Source organism: Haemaphysalis longicornis, unplaced genomic scaffold, assembly GCF_048455015.1.
Source record: "Haemaphysalis longicornis isolate Haplotype H1 unplaced genomic scaffold, Haemaphysalis longicornis Haplotype H1 scaffold_1, whole genome shotgun sequence".
Taxonomy (NCBI): Eukaryota; Metazoa; Arthropoda; class Arachnida; order Ixodida; family Ixodidae; genus Haemaphysalis; species Haemaphysalis longicornis.
Window position 1 is genome coordinate 406,524,244 of NW_027526203.1, and position 14,425 is coordinate 406,538,668.

Below are 14,425 nucleotides of genomic sequence, written 5' to 3' on the forward strand. Positions count from 1 at the left end.
TTACCCAACCACTCAAACCGCTACCGCTGACTGACTAGCCAGAGTAACTGTTAATTATTCTCACGCTTGGAAGAAACCCCTGCCAAAAAACAAGGGAACGGTAATTAATAATTAAGAGCGACTCTTGCTCCTCAGTGAGAGGTAGCGGCTTGAGCGGTTGGGTAAAAATAAAGACAGACTGCTCTCTTGCAAGATGCTCGGCGCATGCGTAGCAGCGGTGGTCGTGAGATTAGGAGCAAAAAAATAAAAATAAAAGAACCCTCCCCTCGAGGGGTCTAGGTCTTTTCGGTACAGGGCGGTTTGGTACAGGGCGTTTCGGTACGGTCTTTTCGGTACACGGACGTTTCGGGACACGGGCGTTTCGGTACAGGACATTTCGGTACAGGGCGGTTCGGTACAGGTCGTTTCGGTACGAAAACGAGTTCGAGCGAGCGTTTGAGGCGGCCAAATTCGCACGCGTTGTTAACATGGGAGTTGCAAGCACGCAAATCGAACCTGTTTACTACAACTGCTGTTGCTTGTGTTTCTGCATTATTTTAGGCCAGTAGAAATTTATGCGGCCTTGCCAAATAGCCAAAAAATGCCTATTTGCGTAACCGTAGCCAGAAAATGTATAGTTTGTTCATTACTTCGTTACTTTAGCGACAATATCATCATGTATTTTCTACCCGCCGCGGTGGCTCAGTGGCTAAGGCGTTGCGCTGCTGAGCATGAGGTCGCGGGTTCGATTCCCGGCCACGGAGGCCGCTTTTCTGATGGAGGCGAAAAGTAAAAACGACCGTGTGTACGAGATTTCGGTGTGCGTTAAAGATCCCCAGGTGGTCAAAATTAATCCGGAGCTTTCCACTACGGCACGCCTCATCGCCTGCGTTGTGTCGGCGCGTTGAACACTGCAATAAAAAAAGAAATCCTAAATATTCGTCCTCTCGCGGGGCTGAATTTCTTATTTGCGCCCTCTCGTTTCCCATCTCGTCCTCGCCCCCGTGATCGCTTGCGCTTCGGCGCATTCTGCGAAAAAAACCATGCCTTGGTACCCCGAATGGTTAGCGGCACGAATGTCAGCGGGCGAGCGTTTTAGGAAGCTCCGCCGCAAGCCATGCACGCTCCTCAACCACTCCTCCTGCGTCCAGAGAAATTCTGGGAAGACAGGTGACTGACCCCACGGGGAACCTCCATTGGGATTCCGCAGCCCCTTCGGCCCAAAATTTTGGTCCAGAATAAAAAAAATTACGGGTGTAAGGAGTTTTCGCTGCATGAAGATATCAGTTAGTTCTTTATTTTGTTTTTGTTTTGATTTTATTTTGCACAGGAGCTCTAGAATCTATTTTTTTTAAGACGGCTTCTGAGCTATTATTGTGATTATTTAACGCCTACTTACGAATCCGCATACTTTTCAAGCGATTTCTCCTGTAAATATTTGTTGAGGATAGTTCCTCGATCCTGTTTCATTTGTTTACTTTTCGCATAAATGTTCTTTGAATCGATTATTCAATTACTTAGACATTCTTTTAAATTTTGTTCTGAGTAGTGAAGTTATTTGTCACAAAAGTACCGTATGTAAACTTCAGAGGTACCAATGAGCCACGATCCAATGTGGCTCCTATTCGGGGACGCTGCTTTGACGTGCATGTTTGCTGCGGGAAATATTTCTTACGCACTAAGCGCTCTTCCGGGCTGTTAAACTAAGTAAACACCTATCTTATAAATAAGAATGAAATGGTTTAACAGTGCAGTTAGAAACATCATCCGTCGGAATAGTAGCGCTAAAGTGTTACACTGGGTTTTTCACTTACATCATCCCACGCGATTTGAGTTGCAGCGGCTCATTTTAACTTGCAGCATGCCTGTTGCAGTCGGCCCTTGTTTTTTTTTATATATATATGCCATGTATAATGTCGTGTCGACACCTGCTTCTGCGAACATCATTTTAACGGTGTGCGGCTCAAAAAAGTACTGATTATGGGGAGCAGCAGGTGACATTGGTCTCAGGTCACGACCATATTAGTAAAACGCCAAGAATTACAGATGAGCAGTCCTTGCGAAGATGAATAACTGTATGTATGCTGCATAAAACATTACAGAGTGCTTTCAACGTCATTACACAGCATTTCCAAATTTGATTCACAAACACAATAAACCCGCCGCAGTCCCTGCTAACTACGAATAAGTCGGGACGGAAGCGTGCCGCAAGGTACGATAGGTGCCTTCCGTAATGCATTGCTAATAACACCTCAAGTGCTTGCGTTATCAGAAGAAAGCAACGCACACAAATGCAGAAACACAAGAAATTGAAACTTCGTCATTACGTTATAAAGGGACAGGTTCCTTCCCCGTGCGGTGGGACTCATTCCCGAAGCCGTTGTCGAAGGGTCTCCGCAAAGTGCAAAAAAAAAATATATATATTTACCTCACTGATTTTCGAAAAAATAAACTGGTGATAATAAGTCGTCAAACAAACGAGTGAAAAAACACGATGATACTGTCACTGATTTGTTATATAACATTCTGGTGATAATAGGTCGCTAAGAAACAAAATAATGAACACTTATAGGTTGTCTGAATGCTACAAATATCGCAGCTAATATTTAACAAATCAACAGAGGTTTTTTTGGGAAGACTGCATAACCAACTGCTGGCCTAAAATAACGCGGATTTTCGAACAAGGACATCTGTAAATAAATAGGTACAAATTCCGTGCTTGTAACCACCCCGTAAACAACGCCCGCAGCCTAAAGCGTTCGCCGAAACGAAACGACCTGTACCGAACCGCCCTGTACCGAAATGTCCTGTACCGAAACGCCCGTGTCCCGAAACGCCCGTGTCCCGAAACGACCGTGTACCGAAACGCCCGTGCACCGAAAAGACCGTACCGAAACGCCCTGTACCGAAACGTCCTGTACCGAAAAGACCGGAGCCGCCCCTCGAGAATAGCGACAACGCTAGCAAAAATGCGAACGAACGGTGAGCGCTTAACTGGCAGCACGCAATCTTTGTATCGCGTTTGTTTACCTTCGTTGCTTTAAGTATCCCAATTCAGCGCTCTGTTGATTTGATCTGATTTGATTATGAGGTTTTACGCGCCGACGCTACACAGGCGATGAGGCGCGCCGTAGTAGAGTGATTAATTTTGACCCCCTGGGGATCTTTAATGTGCGGCGAAATCTCGAACACGCGGGCGTTTTCGCTTTTCGCCTCCATCAGAAAAGCGGCCGCCGCGGCCGGGAATCGAACCCGCGTGGCCGGGAATCGAACTAAGGCGAGCGTGAGGCATAATAGCGGCCCATGACGACACACACGGCCTTGATATGAGCCGCATGGACGCTAGCGCAAGATTCCTATACAGCAAGAAACCCATGCTGCTGGGCGCATGCCACTCATGCCGTGACTACCGGTTACGTGGGGAGGCACTTACAACGAAACGCTTCGCTTGATAATAGAATAGCCTGGAAGAGCGGAAGAACAAGCCCGCGAAATTCCCCATCGTCGTCAACTCTCCCATTATGCGGCGGCATGAACGAACAGCGGTGCAACGAGTAGGATACAGATCGAAGCCATTCGAAAGCGTTAAGGCGGATCGCATAGCAAGCCGTCTCAAGCGGCAAGAATACTAGGCCTTTCAACAATGTGTGCCGGAAGCAATAGGCGTCTCAGGCGTTCGACTGGACATTCATTCGCATTCGCAGCCCAGAAGGAGTGCTGAAGTGTCCTCGGACTTCTTGTTTTGTGTTTGTGCGCAACCTAATGAAACCGAAACAGCTTCGCTTGGTAATCCGCCACCATACAGGGTGGTGCGACGATAATTGGAACACTTTAAAAAAAATTTCCTGGGCGAACCGCCGCTCTGTCCGCGCTCAAACTTCACACGAAGGTCGCATTTTGTGATCTATCTTGTTTGACACCGGGAACAACGACGGTACTTACCTGGTGAAATTCTGAAAATAAATAAAAACGATTTTTGCCTATGGGAAAATGGCGGCTGTTTTATACGTGCGAGCCAGCGCAAGTTGATCTTGTAACGACGGCGCCACCCGGGGTATGCAGAGCGAAACGCACGTTTGAGATTCACGGTATGAAGCAGCCAAATGGTGGAGCAGACGATCAGAAAATGCACCTAGGAAGGAGCCAAATGAGCTAGCAGACGATCAGAAAACCTGCTTTCACATTTTCTGATCATCTGCTACACCATTTGGCTCCTTCGTACCGTGAATCCCAAACGTGCGTTTCGCTCTGAATACCCCATATGGCGCCGTCGTTCCAAGATCAACTCAGCCGCCATTTTCCCATAGGCGAAAATCGTTTTTATTTATTTTCAGAACAACTAGGTAAGTACTGTCGTTGTTTCCGGTGTCAAACAAAATAGACCACAAAATACGACCTTCGTGTGAAGTTTCAGCGCGAACAGAGGTTCATTCAGGAAAAAAAAATTTTAAGTGTTCAGTATCTTCGCACCACCCTCTATATGAACACTTCCGCCCTTAACTTTTTATCTGCCTTCTCTATGAATACCCCAAAAACAGTTACCCCTAACCCCTTACTTTCCCTTCCCTGCTGGGAAAATTTCTGCAGGCCCACATGCTTACTGCGATCGCTGCAGAACTGCACAATGTACGTATTAACGGCGGCACAGCTTTGCCCTCAAAAGAGAAAAGCACAGGAAGAGACAATGACAGTCCTAGGCGTCGCAGCTTCCTTCCTCCGAGCTTCCTTCTCCGGGAACCAGAGAACCAGCGGCAAGAAAGGAAGAAATATTGCAGAGCTTACACTTCTTAGCAGAGATGGCACAAGGGAGTGTGTCAATTCTGTTGAATAGGAATGAAGACGAAGATGGGACATTGTCTAACTAAATTCATTTACGTTTTACGATGATTTCCAAAATTAAATGAAAATTGCTTCAAAAAGCACTTTTTTAAAATGTCGGATCAGGATACACCACCGGAGGTGCGCTCGTGGCGGTAATTTTAAACAGAGGCACTCTATAGTTACAACTTTGCTGAATACCCTAGCTAACACGACAACGCAAAATGACAGATTGGCGCAGTACTCGCAGCTCGGCCAGAACTACGGCTTGTCTGCAGTTAGCGGAAAAGATTTCCGCGAGCAATGTGCCTCGCACATATTCAAAGTAGCGCTACGCCTCCTCGTATAGCAACATAATACGTGATTAGAATTGTTTTGCTTACACCATGTCTTGTCTGTGGAACCATGCCGTAAAAAAAAGTCGGAAAAGCGTCCTTTCACAGCGTTTCAGCTAATAACGCTTATTGCATTTCCGGTCCTTCGTTCCATGCGCAAACGCCAGGGGAACGAACCTCAATTGCCCTTGACTGGTGGCCGAAGGGCTATGCGTACGTTTTAGGCACGACACTATGGCGCGCACTGTGCCACACCTACGCGTATTTGGTAACGGGATCACGCATCGACTAAAGGATGAGAAATTGTTCTGCGACCACTCAGAGGAGAAGAACCTGAAAAAAATTCCCCCGCATTTCCCCGAGGGGGAGAATGTGAAAGTGCGAATGCACGGTTGTCGGCCCGCTTGCGGCGCTTGCGCTCGGCCCCCGCAGCCCACCGCCTCGCCGCCTTCTCTTCCATCTCTTCCATCGGGTTTGTAGTATCACGTGTACACCACGCAGTTATCAAGCCGCTATAACGCCGCTGAGTCGCCAACGCACGCCGCTGACGACGTAGTTTGAATGCGTTAAAGATATAAGGCGCATTGCTAACACTGATATCAGCGTCGCGTCTGTGGCTTAGTCGGTAGAGCGTCGCGCTGCGGCCGCAAAGTCCTCGGATCGAAACCTGGCGCCGAATGCTGTTTTTTTTTATATAGAGAGGAGGACTGCGGACGCCGCCGCCGGCGGTGGAAGGTTTGGGGTCGCTTATACAGTGCATTCGCACTTAAAATTGAGCGCTCCGTATTTCGTCCATACCTGCAAACTTTTTCTGATTTCCATTTCCCCCTCCTGGCCAACCAGCCTTCCCTTTTCCAATAAAGGACTTTACTACTACACCCCTCCCTACGAATACTGATATGATGTAACCAAAAGCCGTTGCCAAACTACGTTGGTTTGTTTGTGGCGAAAAAATGCGGCATCATCGTCATCATCAATCCGCGTGTAATTTCACGAAAAACACGACGGGCGCCGTCAGAAGACAGAGGAAAAAGAAGACGGAGCATGCCCACCGCATGCAGCACGCCCACTGCCCATCGCCCACCGCGATGGAATTCGACGACTTACCTCCCGAGGTGGTTCTCAAAATATTTTCGTATCTACCTGCGCCCTTTCTCGAAGTAATTGCCCGCGTGTCGTAGCGATGGATGAAGCCGCCCTGCGGCCCTTCTCCGTACACCATGATGTGCGTCCCCTCCGGCCACGGTGACAGCCCGCAGCAAACGCGAGAGATCCTGGAACGCGCCACGGTGCTGCTCACGCTATAAATCACCGCAGAAGCTGCAGACTTCGACACCGGGCTACAGCGTCGACGGGATTGCGGCATTTGAAGCACATGGTGATTCCTGGAAGCGCGACCTCTCGTCGTGACATGCCGGGCATTGTCGAACACTGCAAGTCCCTCACGACCATCGTGCTCTACGGCCAGCACGGGCTCGCTGCGACCAACGTCCACATCTTCGAGACGCTGCCCTCTCTCAGGAGGATCATAACATCGGACGACGTGGCAATTGGCGACGACGTTCTGCAGCAGCTATGTGTCGCAGCTGCCCTCCGCTTGAAATCCTGGAGATAAACTCAGAGCACGTTTCCCGCAACGAAAGCTGGGACTATCTTGGGAGCCCCCAACACCCCCATATTTTAGCAGTGAATGTAATCACCACCGCCGATTTGTGGCACGTGTCGGAGAGCTGCCCGCGCCTCGAAGCGTTAGAAATCGAGGTCGTTATAAAGGAAAACGAGATCAGCGTGGCAAAAGCTCTCCACGGTTTCCAGCAACTCAGGTCGCTGTGCGTGATCCTCGAGTGCGGGCAACGGTGGCTGGAAGGGCAGCTCGGTACGCCACCCTTACTGCACTGCTTCAAGTTGCCCCGTCTTGTTCTGGAGGAAGAGCAATTCCATTTATCTTGAGCTTCTGCGAGACACTGCACCACATCGAAATCGACGTCAGCATGATTCCGGACGAGCCTTTTTTCCCGCTGTGATTTTGCAGGAAGGTTAAATACTTGCACCTGTACAGCTTGACGGGCAATACCATTGTTTGTTTGTTTTTATTCTGTGCCAGCTCCCTAGCATTACTCGTACCTCCCTATACGTCGCGGCCGACCCGGGCGATTCAGTCTTTCAGCTGATCACTATGATGTCTGCTGTGGACACGCTGGACGAATCACCGCGAGGCAAGTCAGGTCTGGTGAGCAACTTGTTCTCTTCTTCGCCCAAAGCGCAAGACAGCATAATGGCGGCGGCAACCGCATTTAGTGACTACCTTGTTCTGCTTACGTCTATGATCATGCAGCACAACGTGGATTTTAAGAGGCAGTTTTTGAAGTGCAGTGAAGTTAGCGCGCCATCCTGGAAGGTGGAGACGTCGTTTCCGATTCTGAGCTCAACTCTAGGGTACCTGACCCTGGACTCAAACGGTGTGTGATCACTGATCAAGATAACTTATTGGACGACCTGCGATCCATCCAGTGAGGAAAAGTAGCCATTGCGGGTAACATTCCGTGGAGAGAAGTTGGAATTGTGAAATGTTTCAATGAACGCAGACTACCCATAAAGAATAAATCATTTAAGGGGAATTAAGCTCAGGCATCACATTTAATTTCTCGGAAAAAAAATCGGCTGCGTCTCCGGGTAATTTTGACATACTGACAAAATGCCACATTTTTTTAATCTCTTGATTCTAATAACCACGCTCTTGACAGATGCTGGAGATCATTCGGACACGCTGCAGTAAAATACGTCTCTCAAACTGCAGTCTGCTGACTAAGCGAACGTTGCAGTTAGTTAAAGCTGCGTCCAGATCGCCCTTTGTACTACCAGAGTCCTTCAATGCTTCTCTGGTCATGAAACTCCCGGCCAAATTTCGTACGGGGACAAAGGCGACAGCGAGGGGCGCCAACGCAGATCGGAGGGCATCGGGCGGCCGCTTCTGCTCTGTAGCCAGACCGGCAGGCAGGAACGCAGTAGCAGCATGCCCGTTCGCACCAAATTTTTTCACCACTCACAAAATGATAAGTCGATTTGAGCGGCCCACGACACGTAGAGCGAAAGCGCACTGCTGATAAGGCGGCGAGCGTCTGTTTTATCTTACTCCGTGGTCCGTTCTCTGCCAAACGCGCTCTGACCACGCCCCCGGCTCTGACCCGGCTCTCGCCCGGGGCGTGGCTCTGACCACGCCCCGGGCGAGCTGGAAAATTTCTGTGAACCGAAATAGCGGTCGGGGGAGAGAGGGCGCGGAGAAGGTTTCGTTGCACGAGGCGTTCCATAGCACGGGGTGAAACTTAGGTGGCAACCCACGCTAGTCAACTGCACATGAAGGGAGCAGGATAGCGAAGCCAAAAAAGGCAAAAGGCATCGCACAAGCAGCGAAATTCACAAACGTCGTTAACTCTCCTATACTACAGTGCGGCAAGACGTACGAGAAGCGGCACAACGAGTACAAGGAAGATCGAAGCAATCTGGAAGCGCTCGGGCAGATCCCAAAGCAACGTGTATCAAGCGGCAACATTACAAAGCCCTTCGACAACGCGAGACGGAAGCAAAGCGTCTCTGGCATTCAACTAGACACTGATGCTTTCGAATTCACAACCCATAAGAAGTGCTTAGGGTTCCTATAGTTCATCTCACAAGCTAGCTGCAGCACTGTGGAGGCTACATTGTTGTCCCCCTCAGGGCGCCTAACTCACCGCGAAGGAAGCGACAAAAGGCGCCGGGGCCGTGCGGTGCCACTTGCCGAGAGGGGAGAAGGGAGTGTCCTTTCAGGACCCCCTTCACGGCGGATTAGGCGCCCTCAGTGGGCGCACTATTGATAACAATGTAGCCTCCACAGTGCTGCAGCTAGCTTGTGAGATGAACTATAGGATTTTTGCACTCCTGTTCTTGCCGCTCATTTTTTCTTGGACTCTAATGCACAATAGGATTAAACGTCAAATCCAATTCGTAGGACCGAATTCATAAACACATTAACCCATATAGCTCAGGTCAGGGAAACAAACACTTGTTTTTAAAGTCAAGAGGTACGTAAAATCGGTTTCGTAAAGTTCGAACTGAATGCGTCATTGCGCAAGCTTGATACGGACCAAAAAAGATTAGGAAAATCGGGAAATGAAAGCGTTGCACGGAAACAAACACTTGCCATTGCTTTGTATTTTCTCCGAAGAATCCCTACAAATCTCCGAAAAAAAAAATATAACAGATATATGTCCAGTAGCTGGCAATAACACGCACTTATGAAACAGGAAGTATAAAGACAAAAGTGCCCATGTGGTCGTTTTATTTTCCTGCTGTTTTTTTTTTTTTCCTACTTCTCGTTTTTGTTTTTACATCTTGAATTGTTCAAGTTCGCGTGAGCTTGTTTTTCCTAAAACTACGTAACCTCTGTCGGTCGCATGTTTATTCGTAAACAGTTCCTGTAAATATAGTTCACCATATATACTGTTTTATTTCCTCCTAATATAGGAAGCAAAAAGTCACGGTGAAGTGGTTACTGCTTCCGCTTCCGAAACCGTAAGCCGTTGGTTTGAGCACGACTAAGGACGCACGTACAAAATATATACATTTGGGAAGGCCCGGCAATCTTCAGGAACGCGTTAAAATGTGAAGATAGCACACCAGCATGGCGCTTACGTTGTCGACCGCATAATAAATACGTTATGTGCTGTGCGGGTCGAAAAAATGCTCGTGTTTGTCGTTTTGTGCGAGAAATATTTTTCAGCGGATGAGATAAAAGTAGCATACTACGCTGCCACGTGCGCACTCAGTCTGACACGCGCCGTCACTCCTCGCGTCTCCCAGTTGCATCTCGACTTCACTTGCCGCGAAGCAAGCAGACACGCGGGCAGTTTTTTGACCGTAGGCAGCTGAGGGCGGCTTATTATTGACTACCAGGGCCGTTGGGACGGCCACTCTGAATGGGACGGACGAAAACTGCAGGGGGAGAGAAGAAATTCGTTCGGGCGAGCTAAAAGCAGAACTAGGTGCAGGAGAGAGGGGTAGAGCCAGGCGGTCGAACCAGTCGCGGGGATGGAGGGCGGATGGCGGAGAGGAGATGACCGGGCGGCGGCGGCGGCGGCGGAGATCCATCATAGAGGAATCCTGAAGGCGGGCAGCCAGTGTGAATTCCGCCAGAGCTGGCTGACGTGGACTGCGTGACTCGGCGACGTGACGAATGTATGCGAGGAGGCGCCCTGCGGACGGCCAGCGCAGCCCGGTTTTCACAGTGCAGGGAGGCCATGCGCCTCGTTGGGCGCACATTTTATTCACAGTGGTCCCGTCAACGTGCAGCCAACGTCCTGCGTTCCACCGAGTTGTACGAGAACGTCCCGGCTTATAGCAGTGGATCAATGAAATACTGCACAACACCGATACAACTGTTTTGGCTACACGCACGCACGCAGAAAGAAACTGACCACTGCAGCTGAGGGGCTGCAATTCCCCCTACCGGATTTCCTTCCCTATCCCCCGTTCCCACAACAGCGACCTTCGGTCCTCCTCTTCCAAGTAAAAGAATTCATCAACCAATCAATATTGTTCGAGGCGCCTTCTCGTGACAATACGGACGAAGAAGTGTCAAGAGTAGAAATAAATAAAACACAGAATGATCGCGCGCCTTTCATAGCTGCATAAAGCTCCACGGAAGGCAAAATGCTTTAGCATTCAACGCATTCAAGCGGATTTAAGTGCCCCAGGGAATTTTTCTTTCTTTGTGTCCTTATGTTATCCGTCTCGCTTTCAAATGACATGGACATTATTAGGCCGTACCCCATTCGTGTCTCCCGCTTTGAGAATGCTAATCGGGTGCCCCATGGTGTTTTAGTTATGGAATTAAATAGGTCATGCAAGGTATCGCCTTATGAAACGGCAAGTGGAGTCGCTTAGACCAACCATCTGTTTTGCTGGAAGTCAGGCTTGGCACGATAGCGGCGCAAAATGATCCCCTACAGTGGTTATATATTTTGGACACGTCTGCCTGCTTGGTCTTCAGAACGCTTCAGTACCGCCTCGAGCGGCGGCCATTGGACTCGCAGCTAGGCTCTCTCGCTTTTCGTTGTCGTTTGTTAATGTTAATTTTTCTCCGTGATCGTCCTCGGCGAGCACGTCTGCAAACTGCCACGTAAATGGTCCACGCATAAAAAAAAAAAAAACAGAATTATGGCCGAGTTGTTATCCTTACCGCTTCGGAAGCAATCGGTTGGATCACGATAGCTTCCAAACTGGCAAAAGCAATTTATTTAGCAAACCTGTACCAAAATTCCTCGGGGCACTTTGCTTACGTGCTTTGAAGGCGAAAGTCTGGCGATACTTATTAACAACTTCCTTACTGCTGCATCGTATTTGCTTCTCTTTCTTCGACCCGCCGCGGTGGCTCAGTGGCTAAGGCGTTGTGCTGCTAAGCACGAGGTCGCGGGTTCGATTCCCGGCCGCGGCGGCCGCTTTTCTAATGGAGGCGAAAAGCAGAAACGCCCATATGTGCGAGATTTCGGCGCACGTTAAAGATAGCCAGGTGGTCAAAATCAATCCGGAGCCCTCCACTACGGCGCGCCTCATCGCCTGCGTTGCGTCGGCGCGTTAAACCCTAGAATAAATCAATCAATCCGCAAGCAGACTGGCACGCGCCACAGCCTCCCTAGAATCAGGTTCTGCGCGGCTGGTGTGTACCTGTTCTTCTCACGTGCCATCAAGCTCAGGCGTCATGCGGCACGCACTATTCTTCCACTTTTACGTTTCCAATTCAAAGTTTTGTGAATTTTGTGAAGCAGGCACACTGACCCCTCAAAGCTCCCCTTCCAGGTCAATCCCCCAAGTGAGCATGTGCTGCAAAGAAAGGAACACCACCATAACAACAACGACATCTTTTGTTCTGGCACTCGCAACGTGCTGGCTTGCCCTATAGTGTTTTCTCTTGTCAGCTTGATTATGTGGTGTGCTCGTACTGTCGTTATGTTTGAGCGTATTCTCCCTGCAATAAAGGGAAAAAAAAAAAAAAACGCTGGCATAGCACTTTTGCACAGGTGTGTTCCCCTTTACTAGCGGGAATTGCTGTCAATGTTTTGTTCGCCGAATTTCCCGTTTCACCCTGTATATTAAGCTCCAAGATTTGTACGTAGTTCTTGTATACAGGGTGTTTCAAGGAAGACTTTTGTTTAAAGTCTTTCCTGAAACACCCGGTAAATGTTTCTCTATATTTGAATTAAATACCACGGAAGAAGAAGAAAAGCAAAGATAGCACAGTCGGCAGAGCACCGAGCTGCTTCTTGCTGTTCTGAAACTCGATTCGGCGCAATCTTCAGTGATGATACTCACGGATTCCCTCTCCGTGTGCATGGTCCTTTCTTCAGAAACTGTCAGTCCCATGCTTAAAACTTTTTACTCCTTCGTTCCCACGTATGTGCGGGCAATTAGGCTTGTCTGGCTGCCTGGCCACTGTGGATTAGCCCTTAATGAAGCCGCGGATACGTTAGCGAAAATGGCATTGTCGTTACCTATTGTGGAGGTGCTTCCCCCGTTAGCTTGCGTGTTGCTAGCCCGTTATCGACAATACCTGTTGGCCCAGGACGTGTCCGATCACGGGCTGCACACCTCCCCGGAACTCGAACACCTCAGGTTTCGGTGGAAAAGAAGCCTCTGCCAAACTCGCTCGTGCGAAGTTTCGCTGACTTCGTTTCGCTGTGGTGTTCCCCCACTTAACAGGTATCTATACCGGGCAGATCTAGCAACCTCACCCTTGTGCCACTTCTGCCATGAAATTGAATCGGATGAGCATTTCTTCCTTTTTTGCCGCCGATTCTCGCATCACCGGAGAAGGCTGCTGGAGGCTCCCCTGCGGCGTCTTGGAATACCACTAACCTTGCCAGCGCTTTTGTCTTTAGGAGGCACGCAGCTACTGCCATGGGGATGTCTGTCAAGCCATTCATTCCTTCATTTCAGAGACGGCTCGTCTGCCTTGTTAAAATGATTCTGATCAGGCTCTCTCGCCCCTCTTTCTTGTTCTATTTCTGTCTGCAACCTATAGTTCATCTCACAAGCTAGCTGCAGCACTGTGGAGGCTACATTGTTGTTCCCCTCAGGGCGCCTAACTCACCGCGAAGGAAGCGACAAAAGGCGCCGGGGCCGTGCGGTGCCACTTGCCGAGAGGGGAGAAGGGAGTGTCCTTTCAGGACCCCCTTCACGGCGGATTAGGCGCCCTCAGTGGGCGCACTATTGATAACAATGTAGCCTCCACAGCGCTGCAGCTAGCTTGTGAGATGAACTATACATACTAAATTCTTTCTTCGACTGCACCTTTTTGCCTATCTGGTTTTTTAATAATAACAATAATAAAAAAAACTCTTCTTGGCCAATCCCCCTGAGTGGGTATGCGCCACTTTATGGGCCACCAACACCACCACCACCACCGAGCTGCTACTGTGCTCACCCGGGTTTGAATCCCATCGGGTCACGCATGTTTTTTCTTGACCGGACAACAACGGCGCTATTTCGCAGAATACGGTACTTAAAGCTTTCTCCCTAAACGGTGTCCCCGCACACACAACAATTTGAAGATGGGCTGCGTATACAGCTAAAGACATGTCATGCCATTTCAAGCTGGTATGAAGAAAGTATACCTAAGCATACATGCCGTTCCAGGGTCCGCTATGCATAGCTTGAAGTGCATATAGCGAAGTCAAAATATCACGGGTAAATATAGGTAACCTTGTGGCGCATATTTACAGGTTTCTATAAACATGTGTCATCCACAATGAAAATTTCAAAATTACAAATATGTTCGCGAGGAAAATAAGGCGCACTTATCTATCCTCTTCACTCAACCTGAGAGTGAGATCACCTCATTATTTGCCTGGAGTCAAAACCTCTGACCTTTAGCACACCCCATCACAGGTGACGGTTGACTCCACGAGGTCAGAGCAACACGATGTTGCCTCATTATGCCTTCATGCGATATGACGCGAATGCCGCAACAAGACAACAATTTCAAAATCATGGTTAACGGAAAAATACGTTGGAAAATTAAATACTGCTAAACTAACCAGTCTAACCCCTGATTTTGTGAATGCACAAGTTCGCCCCGTTTGCGCATCCGCAAACGAAAACGAAATGAGGCGACAGCTGCAGGCGCCACCCGAGAAACTGGAGCAATCAGTCAGTGATCGTCGTGTGATGCGCAATGGCGCTCGACGCTGAATACAGCTCGTTCTTTTCTTGGCAGCAGACGGTTACATGGCGGATGTCTTCCACCGAGCGTCATAGGATCA

At 49.1% G+C, this 14,425-nt stretch overlaps 1 protein-coding gene across 4 annotated transcripts in view; it reads right to left on the reverse strand.

Annotated features, from left to right (window-relative positions):
* Nucleotides 1-14,425, reverse strand: part of LOC144155461 (uncharacterized) — a 112,907-nt gene that overhangs the window by 41,769 nt on the left and 56,713 nt on the right. The window lies entirely within an intron of this gene.